Raw genomic sequence first — 23,329 nt, forward strand, 5'->3', positions numbered from 1 at the left:
TGCATTTGGTTGCGTAGAGCCACATTTCAATATTCAATATACTATAAGCTCTAATGCGAGCAATGTACCCATTTGATCTGGCTTTCTATTAGCTAATCAAAGGATAGATTTAGTTCAAGAACAAATTGAAGCACTGTATCATATGACGCAACTGTCTTGTGTTTCCTCCTTTAGAGGTTTATGCATTATTCCTTTGCGAGCTAACTTTTCTCAGCACTCTCAACAGAGCAAAGAAATCTCGAATTATCTGAAAGGAAACTGGTCCATGAAAGCAGAGCAACTATCAAGACAATTGCTGATGCAGATCGCTGTCCTCAACAGCACTAGGTTGGACCCCATCACAGTTGAAGATTTTACCTCATGGATTGCCAATGCTTTCTCCCTTTTTAAGGAGTAGGCAGGCATGTTTGCCTGGGGAGCTATTGTCCTCCTGGGATGCAGAGTAGGTCTCTGGCTTATTGGCCTTTTAAAAAGAGAACATGCCAGACACAAAGTGGTTGTTTACCAGGCTATGACCGCCATTAAAAATGGTGCTTCTCCCAACATATGGCTGACCTCTTTGAAAGATTAAGAGTTCGCCCTAGATCATTTTTGTCACGGTCATGTGGAGTCATTGTATCCAGAGACGGGCAACTTTCCTCGAGCTTGGACCAACCTAAGACATGGGGCCCAGTGGTGATAGGGTAACTCTATGACAGGTAAGGCCGAGTTTGGATGAGAACGACCTAAGACAGGAGCAATGACAAAATTGACACCCAGATCTAGACCAGTCATTTTATTAAACAAAAAAAGGGGGAGATGTAGAGCACCCTCCTGTGGTGAACAGCAGTACTGCACATGCACGGGTTTTGTACCTGGCATCAGTTGGCCGGGACGTTAATATGCTAATGAGGGATTCATGCTCCACCAATCCCTGGAGGATAAGTAGCAGGGGTGATAGTGGGGTGATAGTGGGGTGATAGTGGGGTGATAGTGGGGTGATTTGTGCTCCGCCAATCCCTGAAAGACAATTAGCATAGCCCCAGCCTGTTGTGTATATAAGGTGAGTGCTTTTGCTGCTCAAGGTCCCCGTATCAGCAAAGAGGTGGTCCTGCAATAAAGGGTGTTGAGAAGAATCCGACCGTGTTGCGTCTTCCTTGCCTGCCGAGGTGGGTGCGACAAGTCATGGGCCCTCAAAAGCTCATCCAGATCCATTTTAGGGATATCTGAGTATTCAGCAAACTGACTTTCACCTCCAGACAAAACCACAGCAGACCAGGACTATCCAAAGAATGGAAAGAGGCAGTATGCAAACAAATTTGGCCCAAAAATGGCCAAGCATCCACCTAGGAGGAGGTTTCAGCATGTGGACTCAGCTCATCCCTTCTGGCGTGTGATAGTGCTTGGCCAGGATGAAACTGTCCCACCCTCAGGAGCCAAATAAAGCAATATGGTAGGTGTGATAGAAGAGCCATCTGCATGGACAGTGAGTCTGGAATCCAGTGAGAGTCACAATGGGCAAGCCATCATGATCAGTCCCAGGGACTTTGGGTCTTTAGAGACCAACAAAAAATCCAGGCCGTCTCCAAACACCTACCCTATAGCATGAACAGGACACAGGTCTAAAATCACAGACATATAGTCAGATTGACTTGAAATCAAAGTACAAACAAAAAAAGGGCTGTGGCTGCCTTACACGTCCCAAAGGGACTTACAAGTCCAGTCAATCACATGGGAACTGACTGCTCCTGGCCTTCAGCCACAGCCCTGGCCTGTGAAACACGATCCAGATGTCCCCACTACAGTACACACTGCCAAGGTCAGCTTGCCTTCAAAACACCGGATGCTTAACTTCCAGAATACATGCCAAAATCCCATAACTTCCCAGGGCTCAGGTGATGTCTTCATGAGGAGACACTCGAGGGTAGAAACTGGAGAGATATGTGTCCCTAAGGAAAAATTTGAAGTGAAAGATTTCAAGGGGTTCCATGCCCATGAAGAGAAGCAGATTACTATAAGATCTAGAGCCATAAGCCAGGGAGAAAGGCTCAGGAAAGTAAGTCCTTCCATCCCAAGCTCCACCCAGTTTAGGGATACAACCAAGACTTGGATTCCAGGGGAAGGGGAGGCTACTTCTAAAAGGTCTTGGAATAACATCACAAGGACTGCTTCAAAATATGGAAACTTCATCACAAAATACTTAGGGCAGGGGGATTCCATAGAGAATATTCTCCCTACATCAGGTACTGGGCAAATACAGGAGGTTGTAACGAGGAACAAGGTCATCTTCAATTGTAGCTGAAATACAATCACTTGTGAATGCTCTCGTCCAGATCTTGGAAAACACTGAAGGGTACCCATCAAAGGTACTAGGGTGTAAAGTAGACTCACTGACATCCCACTCTCCTGTGGGTCTGCATGACACAATTCATAGCAGAGCAGCAAGCAGATTACGCTGTGGCCATGTCAGCCCTGAGATCAATAGCTATCCCTTCACATATACGGGGATTGAAGACAAACCACAGTCAGATATTGAAGCCCAGAGAGCCTGTGACCAACTTCCAACTCAAGTGAAGAGGGGGATGGGCTTTAAGCAGCTCCACACGCCCAAGGAGAATGAACTTCCATGTGGGTACAGGGGAACTAGAGACAAGCAGGGGCCAGGTATTGCTGACTAGAGAGCATGTGACCCAGGTAAAACTACAACAAAAACTTGAATCAGTCACAGTCTTCAAAATCAGCCCTGTGAGACAGAACCATTCACACGGATACTGAGAAATTAGAGGAACAGCAGTCAGGTACTGATCATTCAGTCCCTGAACCACATTAAAGTTCCATGGCTGCCTTACAAGTCCCAAAGGGAACCATCCAGTCAACCACACGGGAACTGACTGCTTAAGGACTTCAGTTGCTGCCCAGCAAGCATCTGACACCAGATAGACCTGACCAGGACAGGGCAAGGTGCAGGTGGCTCTGGCCATCTTTGCCTTAACACCAGGATTTTCTAGAAGATGTCCCATCTGCCCAGCCATTGTGTCCCCCATGCTTCCTGGTAATAAACTTGATTTTGTCCCTGCAAAGAAAGGTTGTTCTTTCTGGAGCTCTTCCTCCTGAGCTCATGGCTCCTTCCCAGATGGGAGCTGCTTCCTGGTAAACACTCCTGTCTTTCAGGACAGTGGTTCCTGTCTCACAGTGATGGAGCAGGGGAAGGTCAGCATTGCTCCTGCCCCAGTGCAGTTTATGGAGAGACAGGGCAGGTGGGAAGGCACAGTCACTTTCAGGTGTCACCTTCACACATGCCCTTTGCTGTGCAGTTAGTAATAATCTTTCTGTCATTACAGAGACAACAAAAGGCTACACTTTTTCAGGATGAGCCAACCCTGTGAAGACCCCACCCAGGTCTGTGGCTCAATGTGTCCCCTTACTGTCCCACCTTTATGTTTTTGTCACTTTACAGACTGATGTGCTGAGACAACAACCACAAAGATTTCATCCCCATTTCAAAAGTAGGAGAATTTATACGTACATTTCAAAGTCAGACGTAGAAAACACCTATCCCAGGAGTCCGTACCTGCATTTCTAGGACAGACATAAAGAACACCTATCCCGGGAGCTCCTCCTCACCTTGATGTGGTCAGACCCTATCACTACTCATCTAAGCCTGTGTGATGGGTCAGTGGTCATCACCAGTCTGTCTTCTTCTGTGACTGTAGCTTGATCCAGAATAGAGCGCAGTGTGTGACCATTGATAGTTACTGAGGGCCACATCACACAGGCCTGCCTAGTAACACAGGAAATCCTGCAGAGAAACCACAGACATCCCCGTGAGTCCCCTCAGTGTTCTCCCTGGAGACATGGATATATCCTCCACTTCCTCCCCAAGCCATCACCATGGAGACATGCAGCTTATATGATGCTGCACCAGTGCCACTCTGGAGTAGTCAATGTCTGTCAGTTGTAGACTGTTTCCTGGTGAAGATTATTATGCAGATAATTTGGAAGCCTACATTCCTACTTTACCACCCCCTCTGAGCTCTGTGGAGACCAAACACCCTATCTGCATCCACTGTCTGGTAGAGTTCATCTCTGCTCTCTCCTCCCATAATTTTCTTTCAATTCTGCATCCCTCCTGCAAGCCCTGAAGGAAGCAATCCATTTTTCCTCCCCCACTGCTTCACCAGATCTCATCTCCACTTCTTCTTTTGCATTTTCTTCATATATTTGTTTTTAGTATAAAATAAAGAAAACATAACAAAACATATATGGGATGTTAAGTCATTAGTATAAAACTAAAAAGGGAACAAACTCCGAGGGTCAAAATACAAGATGCTGTCAACCCCTCAAAGCTTATGTGCTCCTCTGTCATCACCCCTCCCCTCTGCAAGGGAAGCCCTTGCTTCAGGAGCTTCCTCTTCCTCTTCCTCACATAGAAGTAGAGTCTTGACACCCCGAACTTGTATTGCTCGTCTCAGTGACTCTGTCTGCCATCGTCCCTTTAACACTGTAGCATAGGATGATCCATCCCTGCTCACAGGACCCACATCTGAATCATTTAGCACTTTCACCTTATTTTAATGTACCCAGATTTCTCTATCCATTCCAAAGTGGACAGATGTTTACATCCCCATTTAATTGATGACTGCCCTGGAAACTGCTTCCTCCCTGCATGATGCTAGTAATAGCTTGTGTGCTTCTAGGGCTCCTGCTTTGGTGTACAGAGGTCCCACTGGCACAAGGGTTGGTTATTTGTGGCTGCTTCGGGCCTCTTTTCCCAGTCTCACTCACTTGAGTAACTACAGGGTTAACGGATGGGTTTTGAGACTTCGGTTTCCTTGGTGCTGTTCATGGTTCTGTTTTCTTACCTGCAGCCATGCCAGTCTCACTCTTCCTTTCTCCTCACTGATTGATAGGAAGGTATATTCTGGATGTTAGCATTTCACTGGTTATATCTTGGCAGGGTATCTGGAGATTGGCTTACACATGGCTGGGAGCTACCATGTGAGTGCTAGGAATTGAACCTGGTCCTGTCCAAGGCAGCCACTGCTTTTAACTACGGAGGCAACTCTCCAGTCCCACAGGTCCTAATACTGTGAGAAAACACTTTCACTATTTCATCCATCAAAAGGATTTTATTTTGCCCCTTTTATTTCTGTATAGCTGTCAAATATTAAGGAGAAAATACATAAAATCTATCATTATATTGAATTCTCATTTTCATTAAATTATAATATATCAATTATAATAGACATTACCATTATTTAACTGATTCTTTTAAATGATGAAGATGATATTACTATTTTAAGTTTAGGACGATTAAATGTATCTTTTCATAGTCTTGTAAAACTTTACCTTCAAGGCTTTCCTACTTTTATTAGATACTTTGCTAAGTGCAAGTCCATGTTTTAAAATTATAACCTCTAGACCACCATAATCTGGTGGGCTTTGTTTTGTTTTCCTTAAGATAAAAATATGAAGCTGTGTGGGTAGTGAGGGAGAAATTTGGGAAAAGTTGGAGGAAGGAAAGAATATGACCCATATATATTGTAACAAATACAAAATAAAACAATAGTTGGGAAAATGAACCCCATTCAAATAAAGGCAACTAAGACTTCTTTTCGTACCTGGAAACACACTTTATCGCTGCACACTGACCTGCTAACCGGCTACTTGGGTCACTTCCCAGAGCTTTCCTCTCTCTTCATTTTCCTATAACGTGTGCCTTTAGGAACGTCATGTGCTATCCCTGATCCAGCCCACTTCACACACAAATTCTATTCCCTCCTGATATAGGCTTTGGGGCATAACTAGGTTATTAAGAGCATGGATACCCTTGTCCATAGAAACAGAGAACTTCCAAGTGCACTATCATCTATGTGTGGTGTGTGTGTGTGTGTGTGTGTGTGTGTGTGTGTGTGTGTGTATGTTGTTTATGATGTGTGGGGTGTGTGTGTGTGTGTGTGTGTGTGTGTGTGTGTGTTGTATGAGTGTGGACCTTTCTCTTTGTTTCCTTGGTGGGTGGTTTACAAATACAAGAGGCTCATCTGCAAACCAGAAAGGGTCCTCACTATAAACAAATCATGTATGCAGCACCTTGATAATTGAACTTGGCCTTGGAATGGGGCCAGGACAGAGTAGGGGAGGGACCTCCATGTATGTAGGAATGTGGAAGATGTCAGCCTCACTTGGTACTAACTTTTTTCTGGTACAACTTGACAGGGAGGACACATGTACCTTTGCAGGTAACCCCTAACCTCTGCTCTGTAAGTGAGCCCTTATTAGCTCATTGATTCCCAGATCAGGTTCTGTCCGAGTGTGTCACTGGGACCTTAGGAAGAAGGGTAGAAGTTAAGTCTGCTGCAAAAAAAAAAAAAAAAAAAAAAAAAAAAAAAAAAAAAACTTCTATTGACTCATAAGCTGATAACCTTTAACTTCCTTTCTTATGTCAGGACCCTGAATCTAGCAGGGCCAATGGAAGGTGGTGAGGTGTCCTGCAGGACCTGATACCTATTCCTGTATCTCAGGTGGCACTGGGGTCAGAGGGGTTGTCTAGCTGGTTCTTGAACCTGGCACTGTATATGCCACAGTAGAAGAGATACTGTCTAGGCAGGACTGATATCTAGAAATCTATATGGTGACTGTTCTAAGGTTCCTTAAATAACAATATCTCTACTGTGCTAACAGGTTATATGAGGTTCGTGTTCACCACATTTGTAAGACCTTGGTTATCAGACAATGTTGCATACAACATCCCAAAGCACCTGCCAATACAGTGCTGTGATCAGTTCCAGCTGGAGAGCCACCCTGCCACACACAGTATGTTGGGAATCTGGCCTCAGCACAGCACACACTGCACCATCACTAGGCTTGAACGTCTCTCCAGAGGTGACTTTGATGGCCGAATTCACACAGTGTGATGTTGCAGTGTGCAGTGCTGTTCTCACTGCTCAGTGAACTGAACACCATCTCTGTGAAGAGGGGCTGAGCCTGTTCTGCCTGTAGACGCCCGACCTTCTCAATGAGGCTCACCAGATCTCCCTCAGCAGCCGTCCCAGCACCACACACATATGTTTTCCCATTATGAGGGGGAAGAGATGCATTATATTTGGATGGCCCAGAAGATTGACTCAGTCATTTTCTCCCCCATTTCCTGGACCCTGAAAGTGTTATACGCTTCCTGTGGAGGAGGCACAGCTGAGGAAAGCTGCCTTTCTGTGCCAAGGTCCTGAAGGTGACAAGATCTCGTGAAACGGACACATTTTGGAAGATCTAACTCCAGTTCCAGCTTCACTGCTGCCTGCTCTCTTCACTTGCTGGCAGGTTGCTCGGCAATTCCCATGCTAACACCAGCTGACTAAACACTGAGATGAAAACCATGATATTGCACTCAAGAGAAGCAGGATGGGAGGAAGCTTTATGGCTTTCAATTCCCACATGGGTAAGTGAGAGAGAGGTGAGATGGCCCCACAGTGTGCTTCAGGGTCACAGAAAAATAATACACAAAACCCTAAAGCAGCCGCTGATAAACAGCTGAAGGTGAGAGCTGCTCACCGCCGCAGCAGATGAGCCCAGGTCTAGTTCTTGAGCCCACATGGTGGAGGGATAGAACTGGCCCCACAATTTGTCCTTTGACCTCCACATGTGTGCAGACACACACAATTAAAACTACAATAAACCAAATACTATGTCAATATATTCATGGGGAAAATGTGAAAACCTCAATGAAAGTTACTTCTTTATTTATTTATTTGTTTATTTACTTATTTACTTATTGCTTTAGCTGCTGTTTATTGACATTCAGGTGGGCACTATAGCAACAGTGAGGAAACTGGTCAGTGAGCCCTTTACAAAGACAGCACAACATGCTAGAAGGATCAGTAATGAAGACAGTGGCTCATGAAATCCGATCACTAGGAAGGCGTTTTCCAAATGTATCGGTGGAGAAAACAGGTCTGCAGACTAAAGCCAGTTAGGGATATCTCTTACTAGGGACCTCAGGTGCTATCTCACGGTCTTAGCTTGGGATATACTTAAGACAGTTTCAGAGGAAAATTTAAAGCCATGTATGCATGCATTAACCTCCACTCCCCTCCCCCCCCACAAAAGAAATACAACCAAAATCTCAAATCAAGGACCAAATGATGCATCCTGAGGTCTTAGAAAAACAAAGTGAGCTGGCACCCACTACAAGCAGGACATTTCAAGAATAATACTCATAGGGGCAAAAGCAACTATAATAGAGACTAAAGGATAATATGAACAATAAGTTAAACGAGACTTAGTTTTTTAGAAAATAAGTAGGATTGGAAACCTCCCACCTGAATTAATCAATGATGTAGAGTCCCAGATAGCAAAATTAGAGATGATAGGAGAGATGTTACAGCACATTCAGAATACATCCAAAGGATTGTTGGGGGAACACATTGAAAATACATAGAAGGGGTTGGGGATTTAGCTCAGTGGTAGAGCGCTTGCCTAGCAAGCGCAAGGCCCTGGGTTCAGTCCCCAGCTCCAAAAAAAGAAAAAAGAAAAAAAAATACATAGAAGAAAACAAAAAACTTAAAAATATAGAATAGAAAACCCACTGTAACATATGAAAGTAATTAGAGGCCAAGCATGGTGGAGCCTGCCTTTAATATCAGTAGTAGTTTGGATGCAAAGAACGCAAGTCTCTGTGAGTGTGAAGACAGCCTGGTTTACATAGTGAGTTCCAAGGCACCAGTGCTCCAGTGATCCACAGTGAAATCCTTCTAAAATCTAAAGACTGGAGAGAGCATTCAGTGGTTAAGATTACGTATACTTCCTGTTCTTGCATAACAGCCAGACTCTATCACCTACAGCAAACAGCTCACGACTGCCTGTGAGTCCAACTGTAATATAGACACACAAATGTTCAACATGATTAAATGATGAAAATCTCTCACCAATTATAAGTTGACAGAACATGCTTGAATGTAATAAAGGCTTTATGTGAGAGACTTAAGAACAATTTTATATCAAACACTGCAAACCTCAGAGTATGTACATTAAGATCTGCAGTGAGACAAGGGTATCTACATTCTATATACTTAACCACTTAGAGCCAAAGGACAAAAAGGTGACCTTAAATCAAAACATATAAAGATGATACAGACCTGTAGAAAGGAGATTAATAAATGCCTTAAGAAATATAGGAAAATGAAATCACACATGTGAAAAAAAATGCATAAAACTGCCAACAACCTGAAATCAGAAACAAAAGTAACAAAGAAAACAAAAACTGAGTGAATCATGGAGTTTGAAAACCAAGGGAAGGAACAGGAGCTACAGAGGTGAACATCACCAACAGAATATAAGAGATGGAGGGGAGGGATTCAGGCATAGAAGGTATGATATGAAGAAATCAATAGAATGAAGAAAAGACCAAATATAAAAAGTCACGACAGCTTTGAAGAAATCAGGGACACTATGAAAAGACCAAACCTAAGAAATATAGGAGCAGAAGAAAGAGAAGGTTCCCAGGTACAAGGCCAGAAGATATTTTCAACAAAATCATAGAAGTAAATTTCAGCAACCTAAAAATAGACATGCCTATATACATACAGGAATCTTACCAAACACGAAATAGATTGGATCAAAAAAGAAAATCCTGCCACCCCACAAAAATCAAAGCACTATATATACAGAATCCCCAAAAAGAGAAAAAGGCAAGGTAACATAAAAGTCAGACCTACCAGAATTACACCAAATTGCTCAACAGAGACTTTAAAAGTCAGAAGGGCCTTGGCAAGTGTGCTGAAATGGCAGACTTCAGTCCAGAATACTGTAGCTAGCAAAACTTTCAATCACCTTAGATGGAGAAAACAAGATATTCCATGGCAAAACCAAGTTTAAACAATATCTAAATTAAAATACAGTCCTACAGGACAACTCTAACCCAAGGAGGCTACCTTCACACAAGAAAGCACAGGAAATAAATAACACCACACCAGAAAACCACAGGAAGGGAAGCACGCAAACACACAGACACACACACACACGCAAATCACCACCAAAGTCAAATTGCCTGGAATTAACAGTCATAGGTCATTAATATCTCTCAACATCAAGGGAATCAATTTCCCAACAAAAACAAACAAGCCAACAGAATGGATGGGAAAACAGGATCCATCATACTGGTGCATAACGAAAATACACCTCTGAAACACAGATAATCATAACAAAAGGCTAAAGGGCTGAAAAAATGTTCTTCAAGCAAGCATACCCAATAAGCAAGCAGGATAGCAATTCTAATATCTAATAAAATGGAATTTCAAACAAGAATAATCAAAAGAGATGACGAAGAATACATCATATTCATCAAAGGAAAAATGCCTCAAATGAAAGGGCACCCACACTCATAAAAGAAACATGACTAAAACTTAAATCACCCATCAAACCCCCATGTTAATAGTGGGAGACTTCAACACCCAGCTCTCACCAATGTACAGGCCATCAAGACAGAAAATACATGGAGACATAATGCAATCAATAGACATTATGATTCCAAATGACCTAACAGGTTATCTACAGACCATTCCAACCAACCACAAAAGAATAGACTACCATCTTCTCACCATCTTACTGAACCTTCCCAAAAATTGGCCATATACTTGTCACAAAGCATGCCTCAACAGATAAAACAAAACTGAAATGACCCCTTGCATCTTATCACACAACAATAGGTAAAAGCTGAAATTCAACAACAGAAACAAAAGCAAGTCTACAAATGCATGGAAACAGGACAATTGTCTACTGAATGAAAATTGAGAAAGGAAAGAAAGAAATTTTGGACATCCCAGAATTCAGTGAAAATGAAGGCAGAACATACATAAACTTATAGCACACAATGAGAGCAGTGCTAAGAGGAGAGTTCAGAGAACAAAATGCCTTCAGGAAGGAGAGATCTCCTCCTAGGAATGCCAAAGCACACCTGAAAGCTTCAGAACAAAAAGAAGCAAATGTACGAGAAGTAGACAGTAAAAACATAATCAAACTCGGGACAGGAGTCAACAAATGAGGAACAGAGAGAACTATACAGAGGACCAAAGAAACAAAGTGCTAGTTCTTTGGGGGGAAAAAATCAACAAGAAAGACAAACTCTTAGCCAAATTAATGAAAAAGCAGGAAGAATATACACAAGTCAGGAAAATCAGAAATTAAAAGCAGAATGTAGCAACAGACACGGGGAAATCCAAAGAATAATGTGGACTGACTTCAAAGTCCGAATGCCATAAAATTAAACCATCTAAATGTCAGGAACAATTCTTTTTTTCCCCATCTTTATTAACTTGAGTATTTCTTATTTACATTTCGATTGTTATTCCCCTTCCCGGTTTCACTGGCAACATCCCCCTACCCCTCCACCTCCCCTTCTGTATGGGTGTTACCCTCCCCATCCCCCCCATTATCACCCTCCCCCCCCCAACAATCACATTCACTGGGGGTTCAGTCTTAGCAGGACCAAGGGCTTCCCCTTCCACTGGTGCTTTTACTAGGCTATTCATTGCTACCTATGAGGTTGGAGCCCAGTGTCAGTCCATGTATAGTCTTTGGGTAGTGGCTTAGTCCCTGGAAGCTCTGGTTGGTTGGCATTGTTGTTCATATGGGGTCTCAAGCCCCTTCAAGCTCTTTCAGTTCTTTCTAAGATTGTCAGGAACAATTCTACAGATACCTTTCCCCACAGTTAAAGCGAGAAGAGGTAAACAATTCAAACGGTCCTATAAACTTCTAAGGAAATAGAAATAAAACAAACCCAGGGCCAGATGGTTTTCACACAGAGCTCCACCAGACTTTCAAAGAAGAGCTAATGCCAATACTCCTTAAACTATTTGAGGAAATAGAAACAGAAGAAACAATGTGAAAGTCATTGTATGAAGCTACAATGACCCTGATAGGTAAACCACATGAAGACTCAAGAAAGGGAATTTCAGACCAATTCAGCAGGAGGGATTCAGACCAGCAGGGATGCCAGGAGCTGCTGTGCCTCTCTGGACTGAGTGAACATCAGTGAAGACACAAGGCCAAGAAGAGTTTAGCTGTGCGAGCAATGCAAGCTCTTCTCACACTGGTTTAGTCCTATTTACCCCCCCCCCTCCAAGCATCACATGCCCTCCCTGGTTTTGCCTCACCAGGTGTCTTGCCTCAGGATGTGAGTCTCCCTCAGCTGACATCACTCTGCCAATTGGCTCGAGTCCTCAAAAGGGCAAGAAATGCAGCATAGCACACCACCGGAAAATTTTGGTGATTTTCTCTCTATGGAGTCCTGACAAATGAAACTCAAGTAAAAATGTAAGTCAGACCAATAGATGCTAGTTGTTAACAGAGAATTGTTCATCACATGTCCTTTCACATGCTTGCTTTGGCAAAACATCCTTTCGCCTCTGTCTACTTCAGGAAACTCTTCCTTCACATTGTCACCCCAGCAAAACATTACCCAGAAGAAATGACTTTCCAAAGAACACTTAAGGTTCCTCTTCACATCCCCCTCTCTGTTTAAGAATTGTCCTTTTCTCTAACATCAATAATCTTTTCACAATAGAAATAATTACAGAAATCATCACTTTTCAATAAAGGGCTTATTAAGTACAATATTGTCATAGTCTAAAAAACAAGCTCGAATGCCTATGAATAGAGAATGACTAAACATAATCCTTTCATGTCTTTCAATATAGAGCACAATAATTAAACCAAAACCTTAAATTTCTATTAATATACAAATTCAAACACTAGAGGATAACAACTATAACACATCCAGTGACTAAAACTACCTAGTCAACTTAAGGGATTGGGGCGAGAGTCTTCTTTTCTTGATGCATTGTGTTGAAGAATTCCTGTTTAGGGCCCCAGAGGGAAATGGTTAGTCTGAATAAAGCTAGCTGCAGCATTTATTGCCCAGACTCTGGGTTTATACAGTTGCTGAACTGTCTGTTGTTTGGTCCCCAAGGAAAAGTGGTTAGTCTGAAAACAGTGGGCTGGATCATTTATTGTCCAGTCTCTGTGTTTATCCATTTTCTGTATTGTCCTTCCAGTCTATATTATACAGTCCCTGTGTGATTGGTCACGAGGGCCCTCTGAAGTTGATTTGCATGCATTTTTAAGGATTCATACATTGAGACAGTCTATGAATAACTTTGGCTATTTGCTTCATGAAGACATCCAGGTCTCCAGTGATAGGAGTTTTTCCCTGGTCCTATCTGATCTTTATAAGGTTTGCTGGTAGCCATTTTTTTGAGCACCTGTACATACATAAGCATTACCATGTCCCCATCTTAAAGCTAATGCAGATTGACATTCTAAAGTCAACACACCCTTACAGTATATTGGTTGACCTAGTTTGTTCAGGATTGAACTGCCCTTCCTGATTCCTGTGTGGTGTCTGCTCAGTGCTCTAGACTGCAGCTGCTGATTCATATTTGGTGTTTGCTCTGGGTTTGGACTGAGAACAACAGAGATTGGAATTGCCCAAATGAAATATTTCTAAACAGGTCCACTTCCCATATTCTAATAATCCTCCTTTTCAACTACCTCTGGTAGATGGTGAACTGGGGAGAGGTTGAACTATATTAAAGTAGGTTGTGAAAAATATGGGCCTACACAGAGAAATGTTGGGGCTCAGGGATATGGAACAAAACATGGACAGAATCTACTTGAGACTGATTCACAAGCAGGATTTGGATGGAGGGAGCAGGGAAAGGGCACAGAGGGGCTGGCTGGGCTGGAGCCTGGAAAGGGGCTGTGGCAGCCTCTCTACTGCCAGGATCCCTTTGTGATGAGGAGGCCACAGCAGTGTGATGAACCCTGAGCCCTCCTGACACATGTCAAACTGAGCTTCAGGACTCAGTGTCCTGGGAGCTGCACTGCAATTCAGAAGATGGTGAATTCCCTTCTTCTAATGAATAACGTTAAGAGATTCGTGGATGAGCCCCAGCTCCATGGACATAGCAATGGACAGGAGCATTGGGATGTGTGAGAGGAGGGGATGGCTTTCCTACTATTCCCATCCTTCACTGAGTATCCACTGTCACCACCATCTGGAAGCATAGGGGACATCCCAAAGATGAGCAAAGACACGGTTCACACACAGTGGAGCAGCAGTCTCTAATCATAACCTTTAATCTCCCATTCCCTTGAAAGGCAGGTGTACTGACAAAGTTTAGCATTTTTATTCTTTTAAAAACATAAATATAAAGACTATACATGGACTGACCCTGGACTCTGACCCCATATGTAGCAATGAATATCCTAGTAAGAGCACCAGTGGAAGGGGAAGCCCTGGGTCCTGCTAAGACTGAACCCCCAGTGAACTAGTCTATGGGGGGAGGGCGGCAATGGGGGGAGGGTTGGGAGGGGAAAAAAATAAATAAAAAAAACATAAATATAAGAATATTTTTGTGGTTTTGTTTTAATCTTGGGGGTGGTAATATGGTGTACCTTAAGATTTTCCACATCAACTGACTATGATTTGCCTCATGCTCTAGAATGTGAGTGATTTTGCCAGCAGCAGATAGTTTCTGCATTTCTCTGGTTCCTGTAACTCTGTGGTCTTTTCAGAGGGTATAAAAATGACAGGGCCTTGGGAGGCATGGTGGGTTATTGGTGGGCTGTGTTTCCTATCAGTGGTTGGTGTTTGTGTTTTGATACATAGTCATGTGCACAGAAACAAGACGAAGTTGGATATCCTGATGGAAAGGTCAAACTTGGCCCAAGGAACTCAACCCCCCTAAATCAGCATGAGTTAGTCTAACAATAACATCACCCCCTTTCTACTCCATCATTGTTCTCTCCTATGTAGTGCTACGTAGTTGAAAGGGTGGAAGAAAAGGGGTGGAGAAGGCTGGAAGAGAGGAAAACATTCAAACTCTAGCTACAGATACATAAGGGACAAACTCTAAAGAGCAGCACTTCCGTCTGCAGCAACAGACAGGTAGACCAGCGGTGAGAGTGCCCCTGAGGTGACTGACTGAAGATCTCAGACCATCTGTAGAGAGAGACAGAGAGGCTACTCAGGATGACATGACTCCATGGACAGACTATTTCTGAGTTGGTGAGGACACAGGACAAGCTACGAGAAAAGCTGTTGTCTTCTGCTCAGGGACTTGCCTATGTTTGTGGTGAACTAATGTGAAACAGGTGATGAGGCCATGGGCCTCAGATCACGGACTGAGTCTCTGCTCTGAGGAAGCAGATATCACCTGAGAGCCCAGAATCAGCTGCAGAGCTTGGGCTTGAGTAGGATCCTGTCTGAGGAACACTGATTGAGGCACATGTGGAACCTGAGGCACAGACACTGCCTTCTGCTATTTCCAACAGGGCTAAAAGGAAATGTGTTTATACACCGTGTGAATGGGTCAAGGATGGATGAGACAGAGCTCTCTGGGAAATGCATTTCATTGTTATTCATGAGCACAGAGAACAGGAAGGTTGTCTACCAGAGTGAGTAAAGCGAGTCCCCAGCTCATTTGTATTGTTTGGAACTCACAGGGGCTGAAGAGGGGTAGAGCAAGACCAGGAAGAAAACTGCTGCTGTAAAAGGTAGGCTCCTGCTTTCCTGTGGAGAGGAATTCTATCTGGCCCTCACCTCGTTGATGAGGATCATGGTGACAGCCATGCTTTTTGAACATGAGATGCAGAGCTCCAAGAAGGAAGGGGGGCTGCTGGGAAGGAAATAAGGGACAGGAAATCCCCAGGATTTGGACACAACAAAGCTGTGATTAGCCTTGATGGGTGCTACACTTGGAAGTGTAGTTTGAGCACTGGAGTGATATTGTGGACTCCCAGGTCCACCTGACAACATGTAGCTTCAATTCTCCTAGATGCAATTCTCTCTCAGAGAACAGGTCCTGTGCCCCTTGCTATATTGTAAGGGGAATGACAGGAATGGAGGGAAGAGCAAGGAAAGTATAAATGGAGAGATGAGGTCCCTCATTCCCCTTGCTCACAGTGCTGTCCTTGCACAATGGTGCTTGAGAATTAGAATCCTAGCATGGGTTGTCATAAGAGAGATGCCTCACTAATCTGTGTTATCGTTCCTTGTCCTTATCTTACATAACTATCTCTAGGGTTAGAGATGGCAGAAAAACTGAGGAAGAGGCCCAGACTCCATCACAACCTGTGAATATGTAAGAAAATCTCTAAGTCTTGTGGAATTTTTCACTCCATAATGTGAGCACAGAGTCTGGGGGTCTCCATACTGAAGGTGCCATGCAGGGTGGGATTGGAACACACCCCTATTGGATGTGACACTAAGGGATATGGGATATGGAGGCAGTGGAGGGACTCTATGGCTACAGGTGCCATATTTACACAGTCTAATGATCCTCTGCATAGGCCTGACGCTATTGCCTCCTGTCTCTTGCAGTCCGACAAAGCAACTTTTCCACACCACAGCCTTCTTCAAACCCTAATCAGAAAATGGATTATAGTCCTTTCTCTCAGCTGTTGTCCTACCTCAAGGTCTTGGAGGATCCTATACAGCTGAAGTTTAGTGGACTTGTCAGGGGCATATCCTGTGTTCTCAGTCAGTTGTGGCTACTGCCCAGGCCTTCAGAAGCCCTTCATCATCAGGATATAAACTGTGACATTTAGTGATGCATTTGTCCCTGTCCGAGGACTAAAGAAGGCTGGAAGACCTCCAGAGATTTCCCAGGAGCAGCCATTGCATCAACCATTTGTAATTCCAAGCTTGGTTGTTGTGACTGAGGCCCAGGAACTGGAAGAACTACCAAGTTCCACACCAAACCAACACCGATTGTTTACAGAGTAGGGCCTGTGGAAGAGCTGAGCCTAGCACTGAGATAGACATGCAGGCATGGCAACCAACTGAAAACCAGCCCTGGCAAACGGACTGAATTGGAAAGGCATGACAGGTTCCAAGGAACGAAAACATGAAACAGCCATTACTCGGCACACTGACAACTTGTCCAGGGGACCCTGCAAACTAAAACTACCAGATCAGCCTCTAGCATCCTGAGCATTGTCCAATGCTCCACCATCATGAATAGTCACAGAATGAAAAAGACAGGGTAATCAAGGACAACAAGGAATGCCCTTCTCATTGCTCCCATCCAGGGAATTGATTTCCATCCAAGGTCAATGTCCAGCAAACACTGTGTTGTTCTAAGAACAAGCCTGAACTCTCCTTTCCTGCTCAGCCCCATATCCTCAACTCCAAAAGCTACCAGTAGGGCCAGGTGACGGGGTCTGTGCTGAGAGATGCCCTCAGAAAGGCAATAGCTAAGTGTAACACACAGAACGCCTTCAATAAGAGCCTAGGTGTTAGGGACAAAGGCCTAACCTGCACTTTGAGCAGCAGCCCTGGGAAGAGGCTGGAGTCAGGAACCTTGCACTGAGGAGAAACCAGCTCTTCTACATGAACCCTGCTGAGCATTGTTCCCTGCTTGACTCAAAGACTGAATGGGAGCAGGAATCAAACATCACATACCTTCCAGTGAAATGCAGAAGGAGACAATAGCTGCAGATTCCTGAGGCAAGGGATCTCACCTCACCTGGGATTTCAGTTTTAACCCTTCCCCATGTTGTGTGTACATCCTCACCCATCTGTGACTCCAAGCCTTAATACTAAGTATTCCCTGGCTGCCATGGATCTGAAAAATTTGCATCACCAGGACCCAAGAGGGACAAGGGGAGAAAGTACGTCAGCTGCCAGGCTAGAGAGGGCTCTGTCTATGCACTCAGCTGCAGAGGTGCAGGACACACAAAGAGCCCCTCCACCTGCAGCCAACCATGGACCCAAAGGCTCATTGAGATCCATGGCAGAGATACCTGAGTGCTAGGCTCTGTGCTTCCTGCCTTGAGACCAAATCCCAGCAGAACATGACTATCAAAGGGACTGGAAAAGCATCCTGCTATCAGGACTACCCGAAATGACCAGGATTGCAACATAGAAGAGATCAGAGGATGTGGCGTCAGAGTATATGCTCTGGAGTGAAAAAACTGTAGGCTCTAAAGATAGGGTCAGATCTGCAGTGGTCAAAACAAACCAATACCTAAGAGGTGAAAGGAGAGCCTCCCTGACTGGGGAGTTAGACTGGGATCCAGTATGATTCCCAATGGCCCAGCCATCAACATGGGTCCCAAGTATTTGAGTCTGCAGAGGCCAACCAGACTTGACATCTCCCAACACCTACCCCACACACACTCTTGGGAGTCAGCTCTAAAAACACAAACATACACTGTGACTGACTCAATATCAAATAAGCATCCCCAGGCCTGGCCTGTGAGACATCGTCCAGAAGGCCCCGGTACAGTACACACAGGCCAGATCATCTTGCCTTCACAACACTCTCTGACCAGCTTCCAGAATACACGCCAAAACCCCAGACTTCCCAGGGCTTAGATGATTCTTCAGAAGAAGACATAGGAGGGAGGATACTCAAGAATTAAGAGTCCCGGGACTCCCAGGCGGCAGCGGTAGCGGCGGCGAGGACTGCGGCGGCGGCGACGGCAGAGAGTTCATATGGGAAGGACATTGGGGTGAGCATCTTCTCTATTTGCAGCTGGCTTTTCTGATTCACCCTACCATTTAAAACCTGGAGGCACTGGCCCACACAAAGCCTTGCTGCTGCATCACCACACCGCCGGACCCTGAAGGAAACAGACCGGATAAACAGTTCTCTGCACCCAAATCCCGTGGGAGGGAGAGCTAAACCTTCAGAGAGGCAGACAAGCCTGGGAAACCAGAAGAGACTGCTCCCTGCACACACATCTCGGACGCCAGAGGAAAAAGCCAAAGACCATCTGGAACCCTGGTGCACTGAAGCTCCCGGAAGGGGCGGCACAGGTCTTCCTGGTTGCTGCCGCTGCAGAGAGCCCCTGGGCAGCACCCCACGAGCGAACCTGAGCCTCGGGACCACAGGTAAGACCAAATTTTCTGCTGCAAGAAAGCTGCCTGGTGAACTCAAGACACAGGCCCACAGGAACAGCTGAAGACCTGTAGAGAGGAAAAACTACACGCCCGAAAGCAGAACACTCTGTCCCCATAACTGACTGAAAGAGAGGAAAACAGGTCTACAGCACTCCTGACACACAGGCTTATAGGACAGTCTAGCCACTGTCAGAAATAGCAGAACAAAGTAACACTAGAGATAATCTGATGGCGAGAGGCAAGCGCAGGAACCCAAGCAACAGAAACCAAGACTACATGCCATCATCCGAGCCCAATTCTCCCACCAAAACAAACATGGAATATCCAAACACACCAGAAAAGCAAGATCTAGTTTCAAAATCATATTTGATCATGATGCTGGAGGACTTCAAGAAAGACATGAACACACTTAGGGAAACACAGGAAAACATTAATAAACAAGTAGAAGCCTACAGAGAGGAATCGCAAAAATCCCTTAAAGAATTCCAGGAAAACACAATCAAACAGTTGAAGGAATTAAAAATGGAAATAGAAGCAATCAAGAAAGAACACATGGAAACAACCCTGGATATAGAAAACCAAAAGAAGAGACAAGGAGCTGTAGATACAAGCTTCACCAACAGAATACAAGAGATGGAAGAGAGAATCTCAGGAGCAGAAGATTCCATAGAAATCATTGACTCAACTGTCAAAGATAATGTAAAGCGGAAAAAGCTACTGGTCCAAAACATACAGGAAATCCAGGACTCAATGAGAAGATCAAACCTAAGGATAATAGGTATAGAAGAGAGTGAAGACTCCCAGCTCAAAGGACCAGTAAATATCTTCAAAAAAATCATAGAAGAAAACTTCACTAACCTAAAAAAAGAGATACCCATAGACATACAAGAAGCCTACAGAACTCCAAATAGATTGGACCAGAAAAGAAACACCTCCCGTCACATAATTGTCAAAACACCAAACGCACAAAATAAAGAAAGAATATTAAAAGCAGTAAGGGAAAAAGGTCAAGTAACATATAAAGGCAGACCTATCAGAATCACACCAGACTTCTCGCCAGAAACTATGAAGGCCAGAAGATCCTGGACTGATGTCATACAGACCCTAAGAGAACACAAATGCCAGCCCAGGTTACTGTATCCAGCAAAACTCTCAATTAACATTGATGGAGAAACCAAGATATTCCATGACAAAACCAAATTTACACAATATCTTTCTACAAATCCAGCACTACAAAGGATAATAAATGGGAAAGCCCAACATAAGGAGGCAAGCTATACCCTAGAAGAAGCAAGAAACTAATCGTCTTGGCAACAAAACAAAGAGAATGAAAGCACACAAACATAACCTCACATCCAAATATGAATATAACGGGAAGCAATAATCACTATTCCTTAATATCTCTCAATATCAATGGCCTCAACTCCCCAATAAAAAGACATAGATTAACAAACTGGATACGCAACGAGGACCCTGCATTCTGCTGCCTACAGGAAACACACCTCAGAGACAAAGACAGACACTACCTCAGAGTGAAAGGCTGGAAAACAACTTTCCAAGCAAATGGTCAGAAGAAGCAAGCTGGAGTAGCCATTCTAATATCAAATAAAATCAATTTTCAATTAAAAGTCATCAAAAAAGGTAAGGAAGGACACTTCATATTCATCAAAGGAAAAATCAACCAAGATGAACTCTCAATCCTAAATATCTATGCCCCAAATACAAGGGCACCTACATACGTAAAAGAAACCTTACTAAAGCTCAAAACACACATTGCACCTCACACAATAATAGTAGGAGATTTCAACACCCCACTCTCATCAATGGACAGATCATGGAAACAGAAATTAAACAGTGATGTCGACAGACTAAGAGAAGTCATGAGCCAAATGGACTTAACGGATATTTATAGAACATTCTATCCTAAAGCAAAAGGATATACCTTCTTCTCAGCTCCTCATGGTACTTTCTCCAAAATTGACCATATAATTGGTCAAAAAACGGGCCTCAACAGGTACAGAAAGATAGAAATAATCCCATGCGTGCTATCGGACCACCACGGCCTAAAACTGGTCTTCAATAACAATAAGGGAAGAATGCCCACATATACGTGGAAATTGAACAATGCTCTACTCAATGATAACCTGGTCAAGGAAGAAATAAAGAAAGAAATTAAAAACTTTTTAGAATTTAATGAAAATGAAGATACAACATACTCAAACTTATGGGACACAATGAAAGCTGTGCTAAGAGGAAAACTCATAGCGCTGAGTGCCTGCAGAAAGAAACAGGAAAGAGCATATGTCAGCAGCTTGACAGCACACCTAAAAGCTCTAGAACAAAAAGAAGCAAATACACCCAGGAGGAGTAGAAGGCAGGAAATAATCAAACTCAGAGCTGAAATCAACCAAGTAGAAACAAAAAGGACCATAGAAAGAATCAACAGAACCAAAAGTTGGTTCTTTGAGAAAATCAACAAGATAGATAAACCCTTAGCCAGACTAACGAGAGGACACAGAGAGTGTGTCCAAATTAACAAAATCAGAAATGAAAAGGGAGACATAACTACAGATTCGGAGGAAATTCAAAAAATCATCAGATCTTACTATAAAAACCTATATTCAACAAAATTTGAAAATCTTCAGGAAATGGACAATTTCCTAGACAGATACCAGGTATCGAAGTTAAATCAGGAGCAGATAAACCAGTTAAACAACCCCATAACTCCTAAGGAAATAGAAGCAGTCATTAAAGGTCTCCCAACCAAAAAGAGCCCAGGTCCAGACGGATTTAGTGCAGAATTCTATCAAACCTTCATAGAAGACCTCATACCAATATTATCCAAACTATTCCACAAAATTGAAACAGATGGAGCCCTACCGAATTCCTTCTACGAAGCCACAATTACTCTTATACCTAAACCACACAAAGACACAACAAAGAAAGAGAACTTCAGACCAATTTCCCTTATGAATATCGACGCAAAAATACTCAATAAAATTCTGGCAAACCGAATTCAAGAGCACATCAAAACAATCATCCACCATGATCAAGTAGGCTTCATCCCAGGCATGCAGGGATGGTTTAATATACGGAAAACCATCAACGTGATCCATTATATAAACAAACTGAAAGAACAGAACCACATGATCATTTCATTAGATGCTGAGAAAGCATTTGACAAAATTCAACACCCCTTCATGATAAAAGTCCTGGAAAGAATAGGAATTCAAGGCCCATACCTAAACATAGTAAAAGCCATATACAGCAAACCAGTTGCTAACATTAAACTAAATGGAGAGAAACTTGAAGCAATCCCACTAAAATCAGGGACTAGACAAGGCTGCCCACTCTCTCCCTACTTATTCAATATAGTTCTTGAAGTTCTAGCCAGAGCAATCAGACAACAAAAGGAGATCAAGGGGATACAGATCGGAAAAGAAGAGGTCAAAATATCACTATTTGCAGACGACATGATAGTATATTTAAGTGATCCCAAAAGTTCCACCAGAGAACTACTAAAGCTGATAAACAACTTCAGCAAAGTGGCTGGGTATAAAATTAACTCAAATAAATCAGTTGCCTTCCTCTATACAAAAGAGAAACAAGCCGAGAAAGAAATTAGGGAAACGACACCCTTCATAATAGACCCAAATAATATAAAGTACCTCGGTGTGACTTTAACCAAGCAAGTAAAAGATCTGTACAATAAGAACTTCAAGACACTGAGGAAAGAAATTGAAGAAGACCTCAGAAGATGGAAAGATCTCCCATGCTCATGGATTGGCAGGATTAATATAGTAAAAATGGCCATTTTACCAAAAGCAATCTACAGATTCAATGCAATCCCCATCAAAATACCAATCCAATTCTTCAAAGAGTTAGACAGAACAATTTGCAAATTCATCTGGAATAACAAAAAACCCAGGATAGCTAAAGCTATCCTCAACAATAAAAGGACTTCAGGGGGAATCACTATCCCTGAACTCAAGCAGTATTACAGAGCAATAGTGATAAAAACTGCATGGTATTGGTACAGAGACAGACAGATAGACCAATGGAATAGAATTGAAGACCCAGAAATGAACCCACACACCTATGGTCACTTGATTTTTGACAAAGGAGCCAAAACCATCCAATGGAAAAAAGATAGCATTTTCAGCAAATGGTGCTGGTTCAACTGGAGGTCAACATGTAGAAGAATGCAGATCGATCCATGCTTATCACCCTGTACAAAGCTTAAGTCCAAGTGGATCAAGGACCTCCACATCAAACCAGACACACTCAAACTAATAGAAGAAAAACTAGGGAAGCATCTGGAACACATGGGCACTGGAAAAAATTTCCTGAACAAAACACCAATGGCTTATGCTCTAAGATCAAGAATCGACAAATGGGATCTCATAAAACTGCAAAGCTTCTGTAAGGCAAAGGACACTGTGGTTAGGA

General features: G+C 43.3%; 1 protein-coding gene across 4 annotated transcripts in view; it reads right to left on the reverse strand.

Annotated features, from left to right (window-relative positions):
* Positions 1–760: 760 nt before the first annotated feature.
* LOC120097802 (igE-binding protein-like) overlaps positions 761–23,329 on the reverse strand; it is an 84,215-nt gene continuing 61,646 nt past the window's right edge. For 3 of the 4 annotated variants that reach the window (XR_010059097.1, XR_010059096.1, XR_010059098.1), the window contains one exon: positions 761–3,778. The gene's annotated coding sequence lies outside the window, so the exon portion shown is untranslated. The remainder of the gene's footprint in view (positions 3,779–23,329) is intronic. The other variant, XR_010059099.1, reaches the window with a different exon arrangement.

Source organism: Rattus norvegicus, chromosome 17, assembly GCF_036323735.1.
Source record: "Rattus norvegicus strain BN/NHsdMcwi chromosome 17, GRCr8, whole genome shotgun sequence".
NCBI lineage: Eukaryota > Metazoa > Chordata > Mammalia > Rodentia > Muridae > Rattus > Rattus norvegicus.